Source organism: Mus musculus, chromosome 6 (genome assembly GCF_000001635.26).
Source record: "Mus musculus strain C57BL/6J chromosome 6, GRCm38.p6 C57BL/6J".
In the NCBI taxonomy this organism is placed as follows: domain Eukaryota; kingdom Metazoa; phylum Chordata; class Mammalia; order Rodentia; family Muridae; genus Mus; species Mus musculus.
Genome location: NC_000072.6, coordinates 59,981,226 through 59,999,297, shown reverse-complemented (window position 1 = coordinate 59,999,297; position 18,072 = coordinate 59,981,226).

Here is an 18,072-nt window from a genome sequence, read left to right as displayed (position 1 = left end):
CATTCATCTTTATTTTCTCTTAGTCATTATTCAAACTTAATAAAAATACTTAGTCAAAAGCAATATGGTTTTCAAAGGAGTACAACAAATGATTCTTTGGAACAAATGAAATGTTAATTTTTGTTTCACATTTCCTTGTAGAGTATATCAAAATTACAGTCTAAATTAGTTTCTAGTCACCAATGGGAATAAACAATCTGATTTTAGAAAAGCAAAAATTAAAAAACAAAAAAGATTCATTTCTCTAGTTTGAGATGGCACAGATATCAACTCCATGCTGCATTGCCATTTGTCTACTTCCATTTTGTTTGAAACAGCATCACACATCCAGACATGAGTAGCCCACACTACCATCCCAAGAAGCAAAAGAAGCAAAGCAACACCCTCAGGGAGGGGAGGAGTGGGGAGAAAATGCAGTTGCAACATGTATTCTATCACCCTCACTCAGATTCTATTGTTTTAATTCCATGACCGACTGTAACAAAAGCAGGAAATAGGAAATAAAGTTTTGAAAAATCAATGAGAAGTATAAACAGATCATCTGGACTCTGGTTGCCTCTGTACAATGTTATGTTTATTTTAGAGATGTAACTTTTCCAATCATTGGCCAACTCTGGCAGTATAAGTAAGATTACCTTTGAAATTAGATTATGATGTCACCACAAACAGTGCACAAAGGACAAAAGGTATACCCAATGCCCATTTATTCAGAATGGTTAGGAAACAGACATTAAAATAAGGCCACCGAGATCTGTTGTACACAGATTACCAATTTTTCATGAATTTGAGTAAAAATAGGACATGCTGAAGCTATAGCAAGTACTTGTTAACCCATCCAATTTAGCACTGTCTCTGTGCCCACTAATAAACATCAGCATCAACTGTGCTATCTTACAAGTGTGAGGTAACACTGGATGCTAACAAGAACATACTCCAGGTTTTAATTTGACTTGATAAGTATAGATTTAAATAATGTTTTGCTATATGTCAAACTTATTATATAATAATTATTAGTTGTTCCTTTATCATAAAACATGTAGTAACACACTTTTCTGTAGATCATATAATTTAAACATTTAAATATTGTTTATGAAAAATAAAAGAATCACTGAAGTGATGATTCTCATATGTAAAAAAAACAAAACAAAATAAAACAAAAACAAAAAGAGACACATGTCTTCTTCAAGTCACTTCTAATTACTAATTATATAGTATAAGTAAGAATCGTGATTTAACCAAAACTCATGTTTGAAATTGAAAGAAAGGTTTTAAGCTAAAAATTCATGTCATACATTTACACAATAGCTAAAAGCTTCTGAGCAACATTAGTTTGTGAGCATATCCAATTTGGAAGGAAAAGATTCTGTAAGCATTCCATCTGGCTTGTGAATACTAATCAGGGAAATCTTATAATTATTAACAAAAAATTCAGTGTTGAAAATTACAGATGCAGAATTACTTGGTGGGTACTCTAGGTACATTACAAGAACAGCACCTATGTATAAGCATTATTCTAGCCTTAGTACTGTTCGTTTGATGATTGGAGAAATGATATTTAGGGGCTGGAGAGATGGTTCAACAGTTGCAATCAATTGCTGTATATGCAGATGACATGGGTTCTGTGACATATATATGTGCCCAAAATCCACAGCATGCACATATACATCTGTAACTTCAGTACCAGTAGATCTTATGATGTCATCTTCTGATTTACACAGTTACTAAATATTCACATTGTACAGGAACATGTACCCAGGCAAAATACTCATACAGGTGAAATGAAAACTCTGAAATTTTTAATATGAAGAATTGAGCTTTAAATTCAGCTAGCTATTTAGTTTTATTATGTATATTATTAAAGAAATAAAATCTAATTTTTGAAGTAAATAGATACTTCAATTTATCTGAGAATTTTAAGCTCACAAATTTCTTTGACTATAGCATTAGAAATGTGATTTAAAATTTCTCTAAAAATTCTACATATCACTGTGTCTTTTCTGTGGAGTGTTCTGTAGATTTCCGTAGACTCCATCAACTTTGTCCTGTATTATTTCTATTTTAATATACATGCTGCTGAGAAAAGTACTAAGTATTTTTTATATATTTGATTATAAATATCAGCTAATTGGAAAACTCATTGAATTAAGTCGTTTGGTTTACATGGATGAAAACAAAACTAGTTATACTTCAGTAAGCTTTCTGTTCTATAAATCCACAACAGTTAGGAAGATTGGTTTTATAGTACTTCAGAAGCTAAATCACTGCCATGGGTTATGGTTAACTCAAATACCAGATACTACTTTGAAATGCTTCCTTTTGTTGCATTGCAGAAGATGCATTCTCCTTCTAAATGGCAATTGTAAAGACATAGTCCATACAACATGAAATAGATAGCAGGAGTCTATTTTGTTTCGCAATGGTTAACTTCTATGTAGTCTGATACAACATCTTTCCTTACTCTGAGGTTGTTAACATCTATTCAAATTTCTCTTAACAGAATGGGAATCCTGATATGTTTCTGACTCATCAAGTTTTATCTTACTCCATATCTGAAAAGTACAAATATACAGAAATAATACAATTCACAAAAAATGTACAATGTTCAAAACTCCTAGTTAATTCTCAGAGTTTCACTTTTTTACCACAGCAACGAGATCAGTGAAGTCTTTTGTTAAAGCTCTTTCCAGAGACCTCCCAGTTCTTCCTGTATATTATGGTAGCTTGTATGCAGAGGCCAGTGAATAATTTTGTGGAGTTGTTTCTCTCATTTTACATTTGTTTGAGATATTAAGTTCAGTTTTCCAGACTTGTACACTAATGTCCTTCACTCACAAGTTATCTCACTATCTCCAAATTTTCCTACTGCATTAGGCTATAGGGGTTCTATCACTACAATATGCTTTATTTCCAGAGTCATCTATGGAATAGCCTAAGATTCTTTCCTGTTTCACATATAGATACCTGCTGTAATCATTGGCACTATTTTACCCCCTCCCCATACTTCTTTACTTCTCATCTTAGAGTGACTCTGTGTTTTTACACTTCTTGGTTTGGTTCAGGAACACTACCTTGAATACTCAACTTCTCCATTAAATTTCTTTTGGCCTTCAAATTTTTCTTCAAAAGCAATCTACTTTATTACTTTGTCATCTTGAAGATGTCTAACTATAACTGAGTACACATTTGTTTTGTAATCATCTCTACCATCAGGAATGAGTGTTATTCAATTTTAACTTGACTTTCTTATGATTAAAACAATATATGCCACAAGAAAGAGTACTAATTAAGATTTCTGAGTTCAAAAATTTTATTAACCATCGTTCTTTTTAAAATATTAGAAACTATGGTTGTTATATTCTGTACAGTCTTCTCTAAATCTACAGAATGAGGTAAAATTTAACATTGACTTTCAATTTATTAGACTATCCCATTTACTCCCAGTCATCTGTTCAAGTCACTCAAAGATATTCTTAGAAGATGACTAGTATTATAAACTATGTAGACACTAAGTATTATAAAGTATGCAGAACTGATTAGTAGCCTGTAGTCTCCAAAGACTTTAGTATATATAATTCAGTAATAATTGTTCACAAAGGAAGGATACATTGTCTTAATGAGAATGATAATGTGGACTAAAGGAAGGAAGGAAGGAAGTAAGGAAGGAAGGAAGGAAGGAAGGAAGGAAGAGAGGGAGGGAGTAAGGGAGGGAGGGAAGGAGAAGGAAGGAAGGGAGGGAGGGAGGGAGGAAGGGAGGGGGGGGAACAGAACCTGGTACTGAGGAAACTGAGTCATGATTTAAGATTACCATGGGTACCATTAAAAAAATCCTCTGCATTTGTAATTTGTGTGTGTGTGTGTGTGTGTGTGTGTGTGTGTCTTTGTGTGTATTTCTGTGTGTGTGTCTGTATGTGTGTGTGTGTGTGTGTGTGTGTGTGTGTGTGTGTGTATGTGTGTGTGAGACAGAGAGAGAGAGAGAAAGAGAGATAGAAGTGGGTGGTAATCAATTTGGGAGACGAAGAGGAAGAAAATGAAATAAAGAAATGAACATACTTATAATCTTTATCTTATTTGACTTTAAGTCCTCAGTATCTGGAGACATAACTTATGAGAGCCAATCCTCTTATAACCTAACCCACTGGGAATGATGATTCTTTGGTAGCATAACAATATTAAATGAGTGTCAAGACTATCCAAAACATATTCATAAAGTCATTTTAACTTTTAGAGATAAGTACAATCTATTCATATAGATTCACATGAAAGGATCATCTATTCAAAGAGGCCAAAAATTACTACCATCATAACATATCTGGAATACAGAAAAAAAGTTTATGTAAGTCAGAAATGCACAACAGAAGAGAAAAGAAATAGTAAAATAAGTGCTGAAATAGGTTAAGAAAAAGAAATTATATGGGAAATAAACTTAGGTTTCTTGTCTATCTATCATGTAAATTGCTATATCTTTGACCTAATAGCTGGCATGTGTTTACCTTCTTATACGAACAATGAGAAATAAAATTAAACCTTGTGTTTGGAAATTATAATTTGAATTTCAGCATAATCCTGATTTTAAATGTGTTTTCATCAATGACCATAGAAATATTTGTGTGTTTTTTTTTTCCATTTTTTATTAGGTATTTAGCACATTTACATTTCCAATGCTATACCAAATGTCCCCCAAACTCACCCACCCCCACTCCCCTACCCGCCCACTCCCCCTCTTTGGCCCTGGCGTTCCCCTGTTCTGGGGCATATAAAGTTTGCGTGTCCAATGGGCCTCTCTTTCCAGTGATGGCCGACTAGGCCATCTTTTGATACATATGCAGCTAGAGTCAAGAGCTCCGGGGTACTGGTTAGTTCATAATGTTGATCCACCTATAGGGTTGCAGATCCATTTAGCTCCTTGGCTACTTTCTCTAGCTCCTCCATTGGGAGCCCTGTGATCCATCCATTAGCTGACTGTGAGCATCCACTTCTGTGTTTGCTAGGCCCCGGCATAGTCTCACAAGAGACAGCTACATCTGGGTCCTTTCGATAAAATCTTGCTAGTGTATGCAATGGTGTCAGCTTTTGGATGCTGATTATGGGGTGGATCCCTGTTTATTGCAGTCTCTACATGGTCCATCCTTTCATCTCAGCCCCAAACTTTGTCTCTGTAACTCCTTCCAAGGGTGTTTTGTTCCCACTTCTAAGGAGGGGCATAGTGTCCACACTTCAGTCTTAGTTTTTCTTGAGTTTCATGTGTTTAGGAAATTGTATCTTATATCTTGGGTATCCTAGGTTTTGGGCTAATATCCACTTATCAGTGAGTACATATTGTGTGAGTTCCTTTGTGATTGGGTTACCTCACTCAGGATGATGCCCTCCAGGTCCATCCATTTGCCTAGGAATTTCATAAATTCATTCTTTTTATTAGCTGAGTAGTACTCCATTGTGTGAATGTACCACATTTCCTGTATCCATTCCTCTGTTGAGGGGCATCTAGGTTCTTTCCAGCTTCTGGCTATTATAAATAAGGCTCCTATGAACATAGTGGAACATGTGTCCTTCTTACCAATTGGTACTTATTCTGTATATATGCCCAGGAGAGGTTTTGCGGGATCCTCCAGTAGTTCTATGTCCAATTTTCTGAGGAACCACCAGACTGATTTCCAGAGTGGCTGTACAAGTTCACAATCCCACCAACAATGTTCCTCTTTCTTCCCATCCTCGCCAGCATTTGCTGTCACCTGAATTTTTGATCTTAGCAATTCTGACTAGTGTGAGGTGGAATCTCCTTTTTTGAGCAGCCCGACTCAATTCAGTGCAGAACAGCTTGGGGTTACTGAGTGACATGAAAGGCATTGCAGAAACTTCCCCTTGCTGCCTGCACTTTATTCCCTTCTCTGAAACCCTTGCATCAGTCCTGGCCAGAGATCTCCATGGAAAACTCTGGTATTTCGGCCAACAATCCATCCACAAAGTTAAAACAAAGAAGATTCTATTTATTAAACCTTTATTTGTAAAAGAGTTCTCAGTCTTGTAGTATGCTAATCTCTACTATATAGTAAAGTGTTCTATGGAATAAATACATCATTTAGGCAGACTTCTGCATGCCTTATGTGCTATAGTGTCTTTCACAGCATTAATGCTTTCATGTGTAAATGTTTAAAAATATCAAATATGTCTAGACTATACTGTAATTTCAATTCTACACTCTTTCCAAGACTGAACCTGATTTACATGCATGTCAGCTTCTCCTTTGATGGTACTTAACTGAACAACCAAAGAGTCATGTTGGCATACTTTCCACAACAACACACACTCAATCAAAATAACAAGCATTTTGTGCTATTTTAGCAAATCACCTTTAGCCAGAATGTGATAATTTTGAGGCTTCTGCTATCTCTGTGATTCTATAGATATAGCTTGTGTTCTTTTTTTTTTTTAAGTTTTGTGTGTTTTTTTATTACAATTAATAAACTATGCAGATGAAAAATTGAATTCTAGATCTGAAGAGCAAATATATTGTGTTTTTTAATTGAAATTTTACACTGAGATTCTATTTCCAGAACCCCCATCCATCCTCTAATTGTTTCACAACCCACAGTTTTTACCACCCCACCCCATCTCCAAGTGGATGCCCCCAACCCACACCTCACCTGAATTCTAAACACCCGGAGGCCTTCAGTCTCTTGAGGGTTTGGTACATCATTTCTGAATGAACACACCTGGAAGTCCTCTAATATATGTGTGTTGGAGGCCTCTTATCAGCCCAAGTGAGAGCACAGTTCTAATCTTTTAACACTTCGTATTGACTCTTTTCACAATTAGGAATTGTATACATTTTTTGGCTAGTATTATTAATCTTGTTTCCTGTGAAACACAAGGTTTAGACATTGACAAATGGCTTTCCTTAATTGAAATACTTTAATGTGTTTTCTTTCCTCAAGGTAGACTTTTATTTTTTTAAGAAAAAGATTGCATGTGGTTAAACAATTGAAGAACATCATACCCTGATCCACTGTTACCTTAGGTGCTAGTGGTTTTTCACTTGATAGGTCTCTGAGTAACGTAGGATGACCCATTTGCACTCTGTAGCCACCTCAATTTACACATTCCATGACCTTCCTCAGCTCTTTAAGGTTAGAGAGCAAACAAGGATGTCCCATGAGCATAGATATCTGTACATTTACAAAACAGAGGCCCAAGTGTGTCCTTTGAGGAAACAAGAGCTGTACCACATTATAGAAACAGGCACTAATGCAAATTAATTTTTCCAGAAACTGAGACCTGTGTTACATTGTTATTAAATCTGAGATGAGAAATTAAATAGACAGATAAATTACAGACAAAAGTCCCTCCTACGTACCATCTCATATCCTGTACTAGGAATGCAAAGGGGGAGTTATTACAGCGTTTGTTGTGTTAATCTGATCTTGCCAGCTTGCTCCAGGTAGAACTCTAAGTGAAGCCTGAAAAATCAATGGAGGAATTGAATACAGGCAGCATTTAGAATGTGTAGAAGGAAGGCTGTGGTTGGATTTAGGGCTCTGAGACCTGCTTGAATTGGGTTTTTCACATGTTATCAGTTGAGTCTGACTCCAGTGATATGCAACAGCATTCATGTTATACCTTTGTAGACTGGCTTATAACCACAGTGTGAATAAATACAGGCAGTGTTTTCTTCATGGAACATTTTTTTAATGGTTTTTTGAGACTGGGTTTCTCTGTATAGCCCTGGCTATCCTGGAGCTCACTTTGTAGACCAGGCTGGCCTCAAACTCAGAATTCTGCCTTCCTCTGCCTGCCTCCCAAGTGCTGGGATTAAAGGCATACTCCACCATGCCCAGCCACCATTCTTTATGTTTACATTCACTTTCTACTGCCTTCTCAATAGAAAGGTTATGCTTTGCAAATAAAATGAGAGCAGGTTAAAGTTGAATCTGATGAAGGCTGATGAAAATTCAATATACATTTCGGGATTTATATACTCAACCTTTTTATCCATAACATAATAACAGTTTTTGCAGGCAACATAGCAATTTCACTTGTATGTATCTTTAAATTTTTACATTTATCTATTTGTTTGGTGTGTGTGTGTGTGTGTGTGTGTGTGTGTGTGTGTGTGTGTATGCAAATATGGGCATATATGTGGACAAGTGTACAGCATTGTTCATACTTAAAGGTTAAAACACAACTTTGTTATTCCAGATGAATTTGCAGATTGTTCTTTTTAATTCTTTTAAGAATTGAGTTGGAATTTGATGGGGATTGCATTGAATCTGTAGATTGCTTTTGGCAAGATAAACCTAGGATAGCAAAAACTCTTCTCAAGGAGAAAAGAACCTTTGGTGGAATCCCCATGCCTGACCTAGAGTTTACTACAGAGAAATTGTGATAAAAACAGCGTGGTACTGGTATAACGACAGACAAGTAGACCAATGGAATAGAATTGAAGACCCAAAAATGAACCCACACACCTATGGTCACTTGATCTTCAACAAGGGATCTAAAACTATCCAGTGGAAAAAAGACAGCATTTTCAACTTATGGTGCTGGCACAACTGGTGGTTATCATGCAGAAGAATGTGAATTGATCCATTTCTATCTCCTTGTACTAAGGCCAAATCTAAGTGGATCAAGGAGTTCCATATAAAACCAGAGACACTGAAACTTATAGAGGAGAAAGTGGGGAGAAGCCTCGAAGATATTGGCACAGGGGAAAATTTCCTGAATAGAACAGCAATGGCTTGTGCTGTAAGATCGAGAATTGACAAATGGGACCTCATGAAACTGCAAAGTTTCTGTAAGGCAAAATACACTGTCAAGACAAAAAGGCCACCAACAGATTGGGAAAGGATCTTTACCTATCCTAACTCAGATAGAGGACTAATATACAATATATATAAAGAACTCAAGAAGGTGGACTCCAGAAAATCAAATAACCCCATTAAAAAATGGGGCACAGAGCTAAACAAAGAATCATCACCTGATGAATACTGAATGGCTGAGAAAAACCTGAAAAAAATGTTCAGCATCCTTAATCATCAGGGAAATGCAAATCAAAATAACCCTGAGATTCCATCTCACACCAGTTAGAATGTCTCAGATCAAAAATTCAGGTGACAGAAGGTGCTGGCGAGGATGTGGAGAAAGAGGAACACTCCTCCACTGTTGGTGGGATTGCAAGCATGCACAAACACTCTGGAAATCAGTCTGGTGCTTTCTCAGAAAATTGGACATGGTACAACTGGAGGATCCCACAATACCTCTCCTCAGCATATATCCAGAAGATGTTGCAAATAGTAAGAAAGAAACATGTTCCACTATGATCATAGCAACCTTATTTATAATAGCCAGAAGCTGGAAAAAACCCAGATGTCCCTCAACAGAGGAATGGATACAAAAATAATATAGTACATTTACACAATGGAGTACTACTCACCTATTAAAAAGAATGAATTTATGAAATACCTAGGCAAATGGATGGACCTGGAGGGCACTATCCTGAATGAGGTAACCCAATCACAAAAGAACTCAAATGATATATACTCACTGATAAGTGTATATTAGCCCAGAAACTTAGGATACCCAAGACATTAAGTTACAATTTGTAAAACACATGAAAAAGAAGAAAAATGACCAAAGTGTGGACACTTTGCCCCTTCATAGAATTGGGAACAAAACACCCATGGAAGCAGTTACAGGGACAAGTTTGGAGCTGAGACAAAAGGATGGATCATCTAGAGGCTGCCATATTCAGGGATCCATCCTATAATCAGCCTCCAAATGCTGACAACATTGCATACGCTAGCAAGATTGTGCTGATAGGACCCTATATAGCAGTCTCTAGTGAGACTATGCTGGGGCCTAGCAAACACATAAGTGGAAGCTCACAGTCAGCTATTGGATGGATCACAGGGCCCCCAATGGAGGAGCTAGAGAAAATACCCAAGAAGCTAAAGGGATCTGCAACCCTATAGTTAGAACAACATTATGAACTAACCAGTATGCCAGAGCTCTTGACTCTAGCTGCATATGTATCAAAAGATAGCCTAGTTGGCCATCACTGGAAAGAGGCCCATTGGACTTGAAAACATCATATGTCCCAGTACAGGGGAATGCCAGGCCCAAAAAGTGGGAATGGATGGTTAGGGGAGTGGGGGGAGTGTGTGGGGGACTTTTGGGTTAGCATTGGAAATGCAATTGAGGAAAATACATAATAATTTTAAAAAAGGACAACTTTGGAGAGTTGGTTTTTCTTTCTCACTATGTGGATCTGAAGGATCAATATCATATCCTCAGACTTGGCACAGACTTATGTGGCTAAACACAAGTTCTTCGATTGGAGAACCTCTAGTTTTGACAGACGCATCATTCTGATAGATACACGTGATTCATTAATCTGCCATATGTTGAGAATCTTAACAGCATAGGAGGGAATGTGAGAGGATTGAAAATGATGTTATTAATTACCACCATGGATATTGGCTTGCCATTTGCATGTTTACACATCTGACACACAGATAGAATTCCTTTCTAAAAATATAAAGTTTCATTAAAGTTGCCCATATATCCACATATTGTACAGTTTATGAATATATTGACTTGAATATCAAAAAGAACCAGGGAAGGAACAGCATAAAATATTCATAAACAATAAAGATCTATTTTAAAATCTACTTACTTTGTAATTAAAACTTAATGCCTTTTCATGTGCAAACTTATAATTTAATGGAGGAATACTTTGTTTTTAATTTAATTTATAATTAGGTATTTTCTTCATTTACATTTCAAATGTTATCCCAAAAGTCCCCCCAGACCCTCCCTATCCCCAACTCCTCTCCCCACCCACTCCCACTTCTTGGCTCTGGCGTTCCCCTGTACTGAGGCATATCAAGTTTGCAAGACCGAGGGGCCTCTCTTCCCAATGATGGCCGACTAGGACATCTTCTGATACATATGCAGCTAATGACAGGATTGTACATTACCAGAGAGAAGATGATTCAAACAAAGTGTAGCATATAATAAAATTCAGATTTTGAGGTCATATATACAGAGCTAAAAGAGTTTCCCTCCAATTCATAGACCGAACTGTTTCCTTAGAAGATTGAGTTCACCACCAAAGAAAAATTACTGAACAGATCCATTATTCTCATATCCTAATAGCTTTTCTCTTCCACTACCTCTGCTTGGTGATGGGCTAAAGGAGTGTTTGAACACTTATTAAAAGTAGTTTGAAAAATAATATGCCTACAAATATATATATATATTAAAAATAAGTTGCAAAGTTGCATATAGTCCTTTAAAGACTACATACTAGCTGGTTTGTTTGTCAACTTGACACTGCTAGGTCTTCAGAGACAAAGGAACCTCAATTGAGAAAATTCTTCCATGAGATCTATCTGTAAGTAATTTACTCAATTAGTGATCAAAAAGCATGGTACTACCCATTGTGGGTGGTTCTATCCCTGGGCTGTATTCCTGGCTTCTATAAAAAAACAGGCTGTGCAAGCAAGATGAAACAGGCCAGTAAGCACCACCCCTCCATGACCTCCATATCATCTCCTTACTTCATCTTCCAAGTCCATTGAGTTCCTGTCTTGACTTCCTACAATGATAGACTATGATCTGGAACTGAAAGCCAAATAAGTTGTTTCTTATCCAACTTGCTCTTTTGTCATGGTGTTTTTATTGCAGCAATATAAACCACAGCTAAGACATCTTACAAAACACATTTGCTGCATAAGTAGATCAATAATTTTAAGCTGTGAATGTACAGAGAACAAGGCAGAGATTAGTGAAAAAGTATAATGAAAGGTCACCTACTCCTCTAGAATGCAAACTCATTTGGGGTCAGGGATATTTGCTCAAGGACTCCTATTCAAAACACTCTCTCAACCTGTGGAGGAAAAATCTCTGTCAATTTCAATCTTATATAATTCATTCTGCTTAAGCCAGCACCACATTTCTATACTGCCAAACATAGCTGTCAGCTAGTGATGACCACATTCGCAACAGCTTTGGTTTGCATTTGCTACCTGAGAGCAGAAAACTTTATGTTTTTTCCATCCATACATTGGAAGATTATCTGGGTGGAGTCTTATCCAACCTTGAGAGTAAGCTTCCCATTATTTCATTTATCAGACATCTGCTTAAGAGTGATAATCACCTTAGCAAGTACAGTCTCACTTCCAGCACATGCTTTGACTATGACTTTGCTTTAGCTAGTATTCTTTTGCTCTTCAAACTCTACATTGTGTATTTCTTTCTGACCTACCCACTCATTTTGATTTTAGACATTATGAATAAGCATAATCAAACTCAATATTATACAATCTTAAAATTTACTCAGCTAATGTAATTAGCCCTAGGGCTAGTGAGATGGCTTAGCAAGTAAGAACAATCTTATTTTAATATATTTTATTTTATTTTTTGCAGAGGACCCAGTTTATAATTTCACTCTACTTCCAGTTTGATCTCAATGCTCCATTTTTGTAGTTAAAGATGTTATGGCTTAAACTGCTCCTCCTGCTGTCACCATATCTGTATGCTGTCACTGTTTCTTCATATTGCCATACTTTCCTGCCCTGGTGGACTTTTGTCTTTCTGGATCCATAGCCAAAATAAACTCTTCCACAGATAATTTGCTTTGGTCCTAGTATTTTTTCACAGTGATACAAAATTCACCTAAAGAAACTAAAAGAAACTAGGTTAGTGGCCTGTTGATGTAAATAATATTAGTTTAGGGAAGAATGGGATAGATTTTGGTACTCTCAACAAGAAAACCAGGGTAAATCCTGGAGTATAAGTTAGTGTGCCATTCTAGCAGCAATCTGAATGTCAATAGTGCTGAGAGCAAGTGGACTGTGGAGGCCAGCTAAAGAGGATTTAGAAGAAGAGGAAAACTTCAGGAACAATCAACTAGCAACTAACCTCATAATATTTATGAGGAGTGGGGAAGAATAGAAAAGAGAGAGAGAGAGAGGGAGAGAGAAAGAGAGAGAGAGACAGAGACAGAGAAAGAGAAGAAAGACCAAGAAAGAAAGGAAAAGAAGAAAGAAAGAAAAGAAGGAAGAAAGAAAGATGAAAACAGATGGGTAGGAGAGAGGTGGCAAAGAAAGTATAGGGGAGGAGAGGAAAGACAATGCAAGGCAAGGCAAGACAAGGCAAAGAAAGGAAAGGAAATTGTTCTGCTTTATGCTCTGGCCTGATGGAATTTCCTGATGCAAAATTAAAAAATAAATGATTAATATTTTATTTTAAAATTATTTTTAGATATTTAAATTTTATATAAGTATATGAATTTTACCTACATGTTTGGAAAACCACTATGTGCATTTCTTGTGCCTGAAGATTTTGAAAGATTATGTCATGTCTGGAACTGGAGCTACATGTATTGATAGTTCTGAAACTACATGCATGTACATGTAACTGAATTAACATAGTAAAGCATGAAAGTGAAGGTTCAATTTTCAAGTCTAGTCTGTTTCCCTTGCAGATGCAATTAATTAATTAGATTTTACTTGCAGATGCAATTAATTAATTAGATGTTATACCGTGACAAAGAGAACCACAATGTCACTGTGGTTTTTAGTCTATCAGCCAAATGTAGTTTGTCTTAGAACTTAACTGGGGCATTTCAAAACAGACTAAGAGATATTGAACCTGTGTATTGTGTGAAGGTTAATTTTTGTAGTAGATAAAAATTTCAGCCCTAAATAGCTTATGATTATGTTCTATTGACACATTACTTACCCTGTGCTTCTATTTTAAGGCAAAAATAATGTCTTTCTCTCTATAGTGGTTATCTCTGTCAGACTCATGAGGAATAGAATCTTTTGCTTTATGTTTGACTGTGAGAAGATTATGGTTCTTATCTTCTCTTCAGAAATGACTAATATGTTCACTGATGAAGATACAATAATGTTTTAAACTGCTAAATTCTGCTTATGAAATTCAGTCTCCTCTAGCCCTGTGATAGTAAAGAGTTTATTTTGTATATAAGCACTAACGGACTTTTCTGAAAAGCCTCACCTCACTGTACACAGGGCCTCCAAAGGGAGGTTATTTTCATTCTTGGAAGCAGAATTTGGAACCATATGTGTGTGTTGGGCAGATTTAGGGGCACTAGCTCTCAGTCACATTTCAGAGGAATGTGAACTTCAATATGGTTGAATGATCAGATCCAGGGAATAAAATTCTTTGATACAATTTTAACTAGTGTTCTTTAAATTATCCACATCAATGTAGTTGAGAAATAACTACAATTTTGAGGTAATTTGTAATCACCATTAAACCCTGTACAATTATTACTTTGAAAAATCCAGTACACACCTCAGCAAACATCTTTTAACCTCAGATCTTCACTCCTGTAGGGTAGACTTACTGCGGTGTTGTTGAAAAAAACAAAAACAAAAACAAAAAACAAAAACAAAAACAAAAACAAAAACAAAACAAAAACAAAAACAAAAACAAAAACAAAAACAAAAACAAAAACAAAAACAAAAACAAAACAAAACAGCCAGCATTGTGACTGTGTTCTCACAGTGTTTATGATGTTCTCAAAGTCTTTTTCTGAAACCAAACAAGGTCTTATTAAGGGGTTTGTAGAGGTTTCTAGCAACTGCCTTCAGTATAATCAAGAGAATCTGAAGAGAGAAATATAATAGTGTAGGAGGTAAGCATGAGCTCTAGATAGTGCATATAGTATAGAGCCACAAGTTGTCATGGACCCTGTGGGGATGCAGAAGTGCATCAGGAAAACATTTCTTTAACTATACAAAGCCCACAGAGCAGAGTCAAAAAAAATCCACACTCAAGGTGAACTGGAAGTCCACAAGAAAGTAATGAAAATGGACTATTAACCACCAAGTCCTATCTATTTTTTTCTTTTTCTTTCACTTTCTTTCCCTCTATCCATCTATGTTACTGTATTATCTACCTAGTCCAGAGCCTGAAAAGGCTTACCATATCTTAGTACATATCTTTATTCCCTCTTTTTTTTCTACCATCTGCCCAAACTTTTACATACCCACCATGTTTTTCTCTTTGCTTCAATTATTCACACTCTTCTATATGTTCTTCTTCTCATCATTCATCCTAACAACCTAATACATGTCACATGTGTCACCATGACTGCTTAGTTCCTTTTTCCCTTTCTACTCATATTAACTCATGAGTATACATAGTAACTTTCTGGTGCCTTTTCCCTAAACCAATCAGAACAAAAAAGTCTCTGCTTTGTAGAAAACTGATACTTTAATATCAAAGTGGTTGCCTAATGGATAGAGACTACTGCAGCAGGCAGTATTTAACCAGCAGGGACACATTTCAAATAGAACCTTGTGCCTAGAAGACCAGTCTAACAGCCTAGCCTCTCCTGAATACAGCAAACACTCACCAGAAAATGACAGACATCCTCTAGTAAACAAAATAAAAGCATTCCTTCTTCTGTCGTGGGACATCTGGGTTTTTTACAGTTTCTATCACAAATGAGACTGCTATGAACATAGTGGAACATGTGCCCCTGTGGCATGGTGGGGCATATTTTGGGTATATTCCCAAGAGTGGAATAGCTGGATCTTCAGGTAAATCTATTTCCAATTTTCTGAGAAACCTCCATACTGATTTTTAAGGGGTTTGTAACAGTTTGTAATCCCATCTGCAATGGAGGAGTGTTCCTGTTTCTCCATATCCTCTCTAACAAGTGTTGTCGCCTGCACTTTTTTTTCCATTTTTATTAGGTTTTTAGCTCATTTACATTTCCAATGCTATACCAAAAGTAACCCATACCCACCCACGCCCACTCCCCTAAACACCCACTCTCCCTTTTTGGCCCTGGCGTTCCCCTGTACTGGGGCATATAAAGTTTGCATGTCCAATGGGCCTCTCTTTCCAGTGATGGCCGACTAGGCCATCTTTTGATACATATGCAGCTAGAGTCAAGAGCTCCGGGGTACTGGTTAGTTCATAATGTTGTTCCACCTATAGGGTTGCAGATCCATTTAGCTCCTTGGCTACTTTCTCTAGCTCCTCCATTGGGAGCCCTGTGATCCATCCATTAGCTGACTGTGAGCATCCACTTCTGTGTTTGCTAGGCCCCGGCATAGTCTCACAAGTGACAGCTACATCTGGGTCCTTTCGATAAAATCTTGCTAGTGTATGCAATGGTGTCAGCGTTTGGATGCTGATTATGGGGTGAATCCCTGGATATGGCAGTCTCTACATGTTCCATCCTTTCATCTCAGCTCCAAACTTTGTCTCTGTAACTCCTTCCATGGGTGTTTTGTTCCCAATTCTAAGGAGGGGCATAGTGTCCACACTTCAGTCTTCATTTTTCTTGAGTTTCATGTGTTTAGAAAATTGTATCTTATATCTTGGGTATCCTAGGTTTGGAGCTAATATCCACTTATCAGTGAGTACATATTGTGTGAGTTCCTTTGTGAATGTGTTACCTCACTCAGGATGATGCCCTCCAGGTCCATCCATTTGGCTAGGAATTTCATAAATTCATTCTTTTTAATAGCTGAGTAGTACTCCATTGTGTAGATGTACCACATTTTCTGTATCCATTCCTCTGTTGAGGGGCATCAGGGTTCTTTCCAGCTTCTGGCTATTATAAATAAGGCTGCTATGAACATAGTGGAGCATGTGTCCTTCTTACCAGTTGGGGCATCTTCTGGATATATGCCCAGGAGAGGTATTGCTGAATCCTCTGGTAGTACTATGTCCAATTTTCTGAGGAACCGCCAGACTGATTTCCAGAGTGGTTGTACAAGCCTGCAATCCCACCAACAATGGAGGAGTGTTCCTCTTTCTCCACATCCAAGCCAGCATCTGCTGTCACCTGAATTTTTGATCTTAGCCATTCTGACTGGTGTGAGGTAGAATCTCAGGGTTGTTTTGATTTGCATTTCCCTGATGATTAAGGATGTTGAACATTTTTTCAGGTGCTTCTCTGCCATTCGGTATTCCTCAGGTGAGAATTCTTTGTTCAGTTCTGAGGCCCATTTTTTAATGGGGTTATTTGATTTACTGGAGTCCATCTTCTTGAGTTATTTATATATGTTGGATATTAGTCCCCTACCTGATTTAGGATAGGTAAAGATCCTTTCCCAATCTGTTGGTGGTCTTTTTGTCTTATTGACGGTGTCTTTTGCTTTGCAGAAACTTTGGAGTTTCATTAGGTCCCAATATTAATTCTCGATCTTACAGCACAAGCCATTGCTGTTCTGTTCAGGAATTTTTGCCCTGTCGCCTGCACTTTTGATCTTAGCTATTCTGCTTGATGTAAGTTGGACATGCAAATCAAACTGAGGGCTGTTTGATTTGCATTCCCCTGATAACTAAGGACTTTGAAGGGTTCTTTACTTGGTTCTCAGTCATTCAAGATTCCTCAGTGGTAAAAAAAAATCTGTTTAGTTCTATACACTTTTTTTTATTAGATTGTTTTTTTTGCGATTACCTGCTTAAGTTCTTTATATATTTTGGATATTGGCCCTGTGGATTTGCATTGTTTCTGGGGTTTGTGAAGAATTTTTCTCAATCTGTAGGTTGCCCATTTTTCTTATTGACTATTTTCTTTGACTTACAGAATCTTTCCAGTTTCATTTGATCCTATTTATCAACACTTGATCATTAGAGCATGAGCCATTTGAGTTCTCTTTAGGAAATTTCTGCCTGTGCTAATGAACAATAGGTTCTGTCCCACGTTCTCTTCTATTTGACTCAGGGTATCTGGTTTGAGGTCCTTGATCCCCTTGGACTTTCCTTTGTGAAAGGTGACACATTTGGATCTATTTTCATTTTTCTACATAAAGACAGCCAGTTAGACCAGCACTATTTAATGAAGATGCATTCTTTTTTCAATTGTATATTTTTGGCTTCTTTGTCAAAGATCACGTGTCCATAAGTGTGTAGTTTTATTTCTGGGTCTTAAATTCTATTTCCTTTACCAATTTATCTGTCTCTGTCCCAAAACCATGCAGTTTTTAACACTAATGCTCTTTAGTAAAGCTTGAGTTCAGGCGTGATGATTCCGTCGAGAAGTGCTTTTCTGGTTAAGAATTGTTTTTCCTATTCTGGATT